Source organism: Palaemon carinicauda, chromosome 28 (assembly GCF_036898095.1).
Source record: "Palaemon carinicauda isolate YSFRI2023 chromosome 28, ASM3689809v2, whole genome shotgun sequence".
NCBI classification, from domain to species: Eukaryota; Metazoa; Arthropoda; class Malacostraca; order Decapoda; family Palaemonidae; genus Palaemon; species Palaemon carinicauda.
Window position 1 is genome coordinate 67,329,161 of NC_090752.1, and position 8,875 is coordinate 67,338,035.

Consider the following 8,875-nt stretch of genomic DNA (forward strand, 5'->3'; position numbering starts at 1 on the left):
CTTGTGAAAGGGATATCGCGACATATCAGAGGACGTATTCTTGACACGCCACATGGCAATCTGCACCCCGAACAGAGATTACGTATCGCAGGGGTCAATTGGCAAGAAACGAAATCGGGAAAGAAAAGGGGGAGCCGCTCCCAAGGCTCCCTATCTCCCGTTTCGTAAGCGTGCCTGGCGCCAATCCTGGCGCCATCTGTATTCCTTTTTGCGTAGCTTAACAACTCGGTGTTTTTTCCTGTGTTTCTCGCAAATCTTGGATTTATTCTACTTTTCATGGCTTCTCCAACTTCGTCGGCCTCTGATAAGTTGAGTACCATGTCTTTTATGTATAAATGTAGGCTCTTGGTAATTTTTTAAGTGATTAATAGGTTTAATCTTGGTTACAAGAGCCGTAGCCTACCGGAGGCGTCATGGACGCTGTCGCTCGCTAGGTATAAGTTTAGTTAGCCAGAGCGACATTCCCGGTTGTTTTGCTTTAATAAATTTTAGCTATTTAGGGTTACATGGGATTTCCTTTCGTGCTTTAGTATTTTTGGGCTCAAGCCATGTCGTCCTGATGGAAGTTCCTTAAAAGCAGCTTCCTAGGGTATATTACAACTACGGCGATATTCCCAGAGAATTTACCTTAAGGTACCCAGAATTCTAACTCCTGGAGTGAGTATCCCTAAAAAAGACCTTAGGGATATCGTAAATATCAGCGGACGTATTCTTGACACGCCACATAGCAATCTATACCCCGAATAGAGTTAACACTTCGTAGGGGTCAAATGGCAAGAAAACGAAAACGATAAGAAAAAGGGGGGAGCCGTTCGTAAGGCATCTCTCCTCCCCGTTTCGTAAGCGTGCCCTGCGCCGCTCGCGGCGCCATCTGTATTCCTTTTTGCGTAGCTATACAACTCGATGTTTTTCCCTGTGTTTCTACCAAAATCTTGGATTTACTCACGTATTATGCTTTCTCCAACTTCTTCTGCTTCGGATAAGTTGAGTACTATTTCTTTTATGTATAAATGTAGGCTCTTGATTAAAATTTAAAGTAATTAAAAGAGTTATCTTTGATACAAGAGCTGTTGCCTGCTGGAGGCGTCATGGACGCTGTCGCTCGCTAGAATGGGATTTATTTGTTAGCAAGAGCGACGTTCCCAGCCCCCTGCGCTTTAATAATTAGCTGCTTAGCTTAATTAGGAATTCTGTTATGATGCGATAGTAGTGCGCCTGGCGAAAGATTTGCCTAGGCTGACCAACACTAGTCTTCGTAGCCTAGTTGTTGGCCCTTGTACTTCCTGCATGATAATTAGTCTTCCAAGTATGATTTTATATTGCTTAAAGCGTTAGGCAACGTTATACATATAAGCCCTTTTTCGAGTATTTTCCAAGATAGTATTGGAGTGAGTTTCGGTGATTTAGGTAATCGATTCTCTTAGTGCCTAGGCTAGGTTGTCTTAGGTCATTATAATATTGTCTGTTTCCCCGTTTGCTCCCTTCTCTTCGGGGAAGGGGCAAACCCTTTCCCTCTGTTTAAGCCTTAGGCTTAACTCTAGTGGTTTGTTTGAATTAATTTTCAAATATAACTATGCTGGAGTAGTACTGTACCTTCCTGCTCCAACTGAGTTGGTTCAGAGGGGGACAGTACAGCAGTGTATTAGTCTGAGTCCGTGTTGGCCTAGCGTGGGGCAGAGTCTCCCTTGCTGCCTGACACGGGCATAGGAGGTTTATCCTCCTTGGATCACCTTGGAGGGTTTCTGTAGTTATGATCCCTTCGCTCGGTGACCCCTCAGACTTGTCCTCTTTGCTGTTCCGGGTTCGGGATATGTTCCCTTTCCGGAATAGCAATTCCTTCCTTGCCTTGGTTTTAGGGAGGCAGCCAGTAGTGCCGGCCTCCCTCCCTGGATTTCTCTGGCTGAGATGAGCTTTCTTAGTTGGGAATGATCCTTAACCAAGGCAAGGTTGGACAGGACCCTCTGTCCTTCCCTTCTATTTTTCCGTTTCCTTTGTGTCAGTCGTCTCACATCCGTACCTAGCCTAGGTTAGGATGGGGAGCTGACGTGGTCCCCTGTCGGCCGGCAGAGTGTGCCGACCGGCAGAGACCCTATCTCTTGAGTGCTGCCCGGTCCTTTCTTGGTCCCTCAACCGCTGCCGTCTGTAGATTCAGTAAGCAGTGGTTAGGAAGCCTGACTTAGTGTCTCCCCTTCCTCTCGGCACTCTTTCGGGTGTCGGGCGCGGAGGTTCATAGCCTCTTAGCCCGGCACTCATTCTGTTGTCTTCTTATGTGTTGTCCTTGCCGTCTGCCGGCCTAGGGGCCGGCCGTCGGTAGGGGGTGTTCTCTAGTTCTCTTGCTGTCGGTCGGCGGTGGTTACATGCCTTTGCCGGCCGGTCTCTTTGCTCATCTGCCGGCCGCTATGAGTGGCGGCCGGCAGCCGGGCGCTACCTGGTGTGGATGCCAGCCGGCAGGGTTTGCTTACCGCTGCCGGCCGGCCTGCTACATTGCTCGGTTAGCCGGCCACTAAGAGTGATGGCCGGCAACACCGTGCTACCCGGGTGGCTACGGACCGGCAACCACTGCCGGCCGGTTCAGGCATGGGAACTGGAGTTCTCCCCAATAGGGGTGATCTGAAGTTGTATACTTGAGACCTACCTTTGGAAAAAGGGGGGGGGGGGGTTACTGACCGGCAAGAGCCGGCCGGCACACCACCCTCATGTACTGTATCAGTTCTTTCCTGTGTGGTGTAGTCTACCAGGGGAGACCATGATATAGTAGGTTACAACACTGTTTTTCTAACTTACTTGTGTTGCCTTGTACAATCACTTGGTGTCGCTTTACAAGGATGAAAAGAGAATTCTTTTCATCTCTAGCCAGAATGGTAAAATCTTACCTTAGGTGTGAGCTACTCCTAATTTCCCTCGGGAAATATGATCTCTGGTTATTCTAGCAAAGACTAACCACGCGATTTTATGGCTGGTGGGCTTCCACAGGTGATTGTGTGGGTTTCACAAGTAGGTGTCTTTCCCTTATTTTTTGTGAATGCTCATATATACATGTGAATTGAAATTCACTTGATATTCATGGAAATTTTCTTCTTTTACAGGAGGAGCATCCGAAATGTGATAGCGTCTTCTGCAATGTCCGCAGCAAGAACTTTTGCGGACATGTCTCGTGTAGGAGGCACGCGGCTTGCGCAGCCTCCAAGGATGATCATCGCTACTGGGATCCGCAGGTATGTGCAGTGTGTACTAACCTGCTATCAGAGGCTTTTGAATCCCCTAGGTCGGCGGAGTCAAGGGATGCAGCGAGGGAGAAGCTCCGTTTATGGGTAAGGGGTTTCCAGAAGAACACCACTGGACCTTATCTTCCTAATGAGAAGATGAGGGCGTACCTTTTTCCCAAGGCTTCTACTGACGCTGTTGTTCCCCAGCCTCGGCCGGAGATCCCTCTCGTCCAGATCCCAGTGGAGGAGGATGTTGCGGATGCCATGCAGGACATCCAGCTGGATGACAAGATGTCTGACTTGTCCGACCGTGCGGAACAGGACCTCCTCGCAGAGGGTGAGGAGGAGGATCAAGATCCGATTGCCGTGGAGGAAGAGGTTTCCATACCTTCAGACGTTCAGGTTCAGGCCCCTGAACCTATCCCCTTTACTTCGTCCGCTCTTCCAGCAGAGCTGGGACAGGCTCTCTCTTCCATCATTGGTATGATACAACAGATGCAGAGGGAGAATAATCAGAAGGCCGCTGCAATGGAGCTCCAGATGCAGAAGATCACAGCGTCACGTGGACCTCCAAAGAAGCTCAACGTGAAGGACCTTCCTCTGTGCTCGGATGCCAACCCGTGGAGATATGCCGAGCACATGCCGATGACGGTCGGGAAGATCGTCATGTCGGAGAAGCTGGGTTCAGTTCCCCTTGAGGAGGTGGAATTCTGGCCCAGCAGAGGGGCCTACCCGGACTGTTATGTCCGTCTGAAGAAGGAGCCGGCCTCGAAGGAGGAGACGGAACCGAAGGAGGTGATCATCCTGGATCACGCCAAGGCTCAAGCTGCTTTAACATCTGCGTTGAAGGAGAGGGGGTTCTCAAACTCTAAAGTTGCTGCTTTGAGTAAGAAGCACCCCTCCTTCGTATCCTCCCCGGCTAGGGCCTTCCCCTTTATGCAGAAAGGGTTCACGGCCGTTTTGAAGGCGGTTGAAGGAATGCAAGCCATTGTCTTTGGCCTTGCCGTTGGACAACAAGGACTGGAAGGAGGTACACCTCACCTTCTCGGTTGGGAAGTTGGACGCCGATATCGCAGGTCAACAGTTCGGCGAAAACCTTCCCAAGTTGTCGGAATTCCTCCTACGGAGGGAATTGGATACAGAGGAGCGTCTGGCAGCCTCAATGTCTCTCCAGACAAACATGGAGACAATGGCTAGCGACCCCAAGATGCCTGAGATGTTCATGGTAATGGCCAAGATCCATCTGGCCACGGTGACGAAAGACCTCTATTGCTTTGTCAAAGCGAGGAGGGCCTGCAGGGAGTTTGTGTTCGCCTCGGCCACAGTGAGGCATGAACCCAAGAGACTCATCTCATCCAGCATCTGGGGTAAAGATCTCTTTCCCAATGAGGTGGTGGACAAGGCAACCACTGAGAACCGAAATCTTCTCCTTAAGTGGGGCCTGTCCCTTAAAAGGAAGTCTTCCCCTGATGAGGGTCCTCAGCCGAAAGGAAAGGCGAAGAAATCGAGGTTTTCTTCCCGTCCAGCCAAGCCTTTCAGACCACAACGTCAGCAGCAGCAGCAGCCAGCTTTGCCTCCGGTGCCACAACTGGTAGCCCAGACCCCGACCACCTTCCAATGGGTACCCCAAGCCGTGTCTTCAGCATCCCCGGCATTCAATCCAGTGTTCGAAGGGCAATCGACCACGTTTCGAGCAAAGCCCAGAGGTGCAGCCAGAGGTTCGGCGAGACGCCCCTCTAGGGGAAGAGGATTCAGAGGTGGTCGCGGCCAGGGAGGCAAGACTGCAGGGCAGTCAAAGTGAAGTGTCGCCGGTAGGAGGGAGACTACAGTATTTCCGGGATCGCTGGACCTTCGATCCCTGGGCCCACAGCCTGCTCAAAAATGGACTGGGTTGGAGTTGGTACAGTACTCCGCCCCTGTGCCCTCAATTTTTCCAACACTCCACCCCCGTTTTGGAGGAGTACATTCAAGAACTGTTGGAGAAAAAGGTGATCCGGAGGGTAAAGTCCATCAGGTTCCAAGGGAGGCTGTTTTGTGTTCCCAAGAAAGACTCGGGGAAACTCAGAGTCATTCTGGACTTGTCACCACTCAACAAGTTCATAATGAACCACAAGTTCAAGATGTTAACATTACAACACATAAGGGCCTTACTGCCCAAGAGGGCATATACCGTCTCCATCGATTTGTCAGACGCCTATTGGCACGTTCCAATAAGTCGCCGTCTCTCCCCCTACCTAGGATTCAAGCTACAACAAAAACTTTATGCTTTCAGAGCGATGCCTTTCGGGCTAAACATAGCTCCAAGGATCTTTACGAAGCTTGCGAGTGCAGCGCTCAAACAGTTACGCCTAAAAGGGTTCCAGGTAGTAGCCTACCTGGACGATTGGTTGGTGTGGGCAGCATCCAGAGCGGAATGCTTGCAAGCTTCCCTACAGGTGATTCAGTTCCTGGAATATCTAGGTTTCATGATCAACAGAAAGAAGTCTCGTCTTTCTCCAGCTCAGAGGTTCCAGTGGTTGGGAATTCACTGGGATCTAGTGTCACACCGTTTTTCCATTCCAATGTCGAAAAGGAAGGAAATAGCGGGGTCTGTCAAGAGACTTCTAGGTTCCGAGAGGATATCAAGACGCGAACAAGAGAGGGTTCTGGGCTCTCTTCAGTTCGCATCAGTAACAGACCCAGTGCTAAGAGCACAGCTAAAGGATGCAGCGGGAGTTTGGAGAACCTTTGCATCAAGAGAGCGAAGGGACTCGAAGAGACCGGTCCCACTTCGGCTACGTTCTCTTCTCAGACCGTGGTCTCAAGCCAGTCGTCTAAAGAGGTCAGTACCTCTTCAGCCACCCCCCCCCCCCCCCCCGTCAGTGACAATCCACACAGACGCCTCAAAGGTAGGGTGGGGAGGTCACTCCCATCGGAAAAAAGTGCAAGGGACCTGGTCCAAGCTATTTGGGACTTTTCACATAAACTTTCTAGAAGCTATGGCAGTGCTTCTTACCCTGAAGAAAGTATCCCCACGTCACTCGATCCATGTAAGGTTGGTACTGGACAGCGAGGTGGTAGTGAAATGTCTGAATCGGCGGGGATCGAGATCTCCACCTCTCAACCAGGTAATGTTAGCTATATTCCGACTGGCGGAGAAGAAGAAGTGGCACCTGTCAGCAGTTCACCTTCAAGGAGTCCGGAATGTGACCGCGGACGCTCTATCCAGGGTTACACCGATAGAGTCGGAATGGTCCCTAGACGCAGGATCATTCTCCTTCATCTCGAGTCAAGTCCCAGAACTGCAGATAGACCTCTTCGCGACGAAGGACAATAAGAAGCTGCCGAGCTTGGCGGAAGCAGTAGATGCGATGTCCCTCGATTGGAACAGATGGTCCAGGATCTACCTGTTTCCCCCTCACAATCTGATGTTGAGGGTCCTCAACAAACTGAGATCCTTCAAGGGAGTAGCAGCGATAGTGGCCCACAAGTGGCCGAACAGTGTATGGTTCCCTCTAGCTCTGGAACTACGACTAGAGTTTCTACCACTCCCGGACCCAGTTCTGTCCCAGCAAGTCCAGAAGTCGACTGTCTACGCTTCATTACAGAAAACCCGGACCCTGCAGCTCATGATTTTCTCTCCCTAGCGGTGAAGAAACGGTTCGGAATTTCGAAAGATAGCATCGACTTCCTGGAAGAATATAAATGCAAGTCTACTAGAAGGCAGTACGAATCAGCATGGAAGAAATGGGTAGCCTTTGTCAAAGACAAGAATCCGCACGAGATCTCTACGGAGTTCTGCCTATCCTTCTTCATCCACCTTCACGGACAGGGGCTGGCGGCTAACACGATTTCTACATGTAAGTCAGCTCTGACAAGACCCATTCTGTATGCCTTCCAGGTAGACCTCGCTAACGAGATTTTTAACAAGATCCCGAAGGCCTGTGCTAGGCTTAGACCTTCAGCTCCTCCAAAGCCTATTTCATGGTCTTTAGACAAAGTCCTTCATTTTGCCTCATTACTGGATAATGAGGAGTGTGCACTGAAGGACCTGACTCAAAAAGTGATCTTCCTTTTTGCCCTAGCTTCTGGGGCCAGAGTTAGTGAGATTGTAGCCCTCTCGAGAGAGGAGGGCCGGGTTCAGTTCCTGGATGGGGGAGAACTGAACCTGTTTCCGGACCCTACGTTTCTCGCTAAGAACGAGTTGCCCACCAACAGGTGGGGTCCCTGGAGAATCTGCCCTCTGAAAGAAGATGCATCTCTATGTCCCGTAGAATGCCTAAAGGTCTATCTTCGTAGAACTTCAGACTTCCATGGGGGCCAACTATTCAGAGGAGAAACATCGGGCTCGAATTTATCTTTAAATCAACTTAGGGCAAAAATTACATATTTTATTCGCAGAGCGGATCCTGACAGTTCACCCGCAGGTCATGATCCGAGGAAAGTTGCTTCATCCTTAAACTTCTTTAACTTTATGGATTTTGATCACCTTCGTTCATACACTGGCTGGAAGTCTTCCAGGGTATTCTTTCGCCACTATGCTAAGCAAGTGGAGCAGCTAAAGAGGTCTGTGGTAGCAGTTGGTTGCGTCGTTAACCCTGTTGTTTAACTCTGCGAGGAACAGTGGATTTAATTGGGACTTTGATTCTTGGGTGAGTGTATAGTTATATGCATTGCTATAACTAGTAGTGAAGGCTCTGGGAGCCCACAATGACTGTTCCAGCGTTATGGTGATTGTAGCACAAGTACAGACAGGTGTGCCGAGCGTTTCTGACGCTAATGTCAGTGGATAGTAACATGGACGTTTAACTTTGATACCTTGGTATGTGACAAGTGACCTGATTGTTTTCTTTCAGATAACCATACATCCATGCACTACAGTACTTGTGTAAATTGTTGGTCATCCACCTATCATATGTATATAATTGTGGTAACCATGTCTATTATTGTTAATCAATAAACTTGTTCTCGGGAACCTTGCGTCTCCTTCACCTATATTGATTTCATTTTATTTATTGAGCATTCAGCCTATGTATATTAATCGGGGATATCTATAATAGCCTGTTCCTTAATGCAAGCCTTGTTGCACTGGTTTATACTTTCCTTAGCATAAAGGGCTCCATCCTTCTCTGAGGACGGTGGCGGCAGCAAGTTTAATCCTACGCAGATATAACCTTTTTGTCTATTTCTACTTCGACCAGGGGGCTGGTCGGGGTTTTCCCTTGGATGCTGTAGTTCTGTAAGGACTATGCTTTACTTCATATAGAGTGAGACCACTATATTGTATTGGCTTGCGAGTGAGTCATACATAGGTATATGTACTCTTCGTTCGTTTCTAGAGTCTAGTAGGACTCCTCCCTGTAGGGGGCAGGAAGCGCTTTCATGGCTTATGATTAGTGAAAAGATGTATAACGGTAACATCTTAGGTCTTTCAGTCGAGTTGACTAAGAAACATTCCTGAGGAGTACGGCACGTATTAAGAATCCACAGATACAGTAATGCTCTGGTATACTTCCATCAGGACGACATGGCTTGAGCCCAAAAAACGGATTTTGAGCGAAGCGAAAAATCTATTTTTGGGTAAGATGGCCATGTCGTCCTGATGGACCCGCCCTATCCCTTTTCAAAAAAAAAAAAAAAAGGGCTGTAGGACCCCTCCCTACATACAGTATCTGTAGCACCTCGTGTAT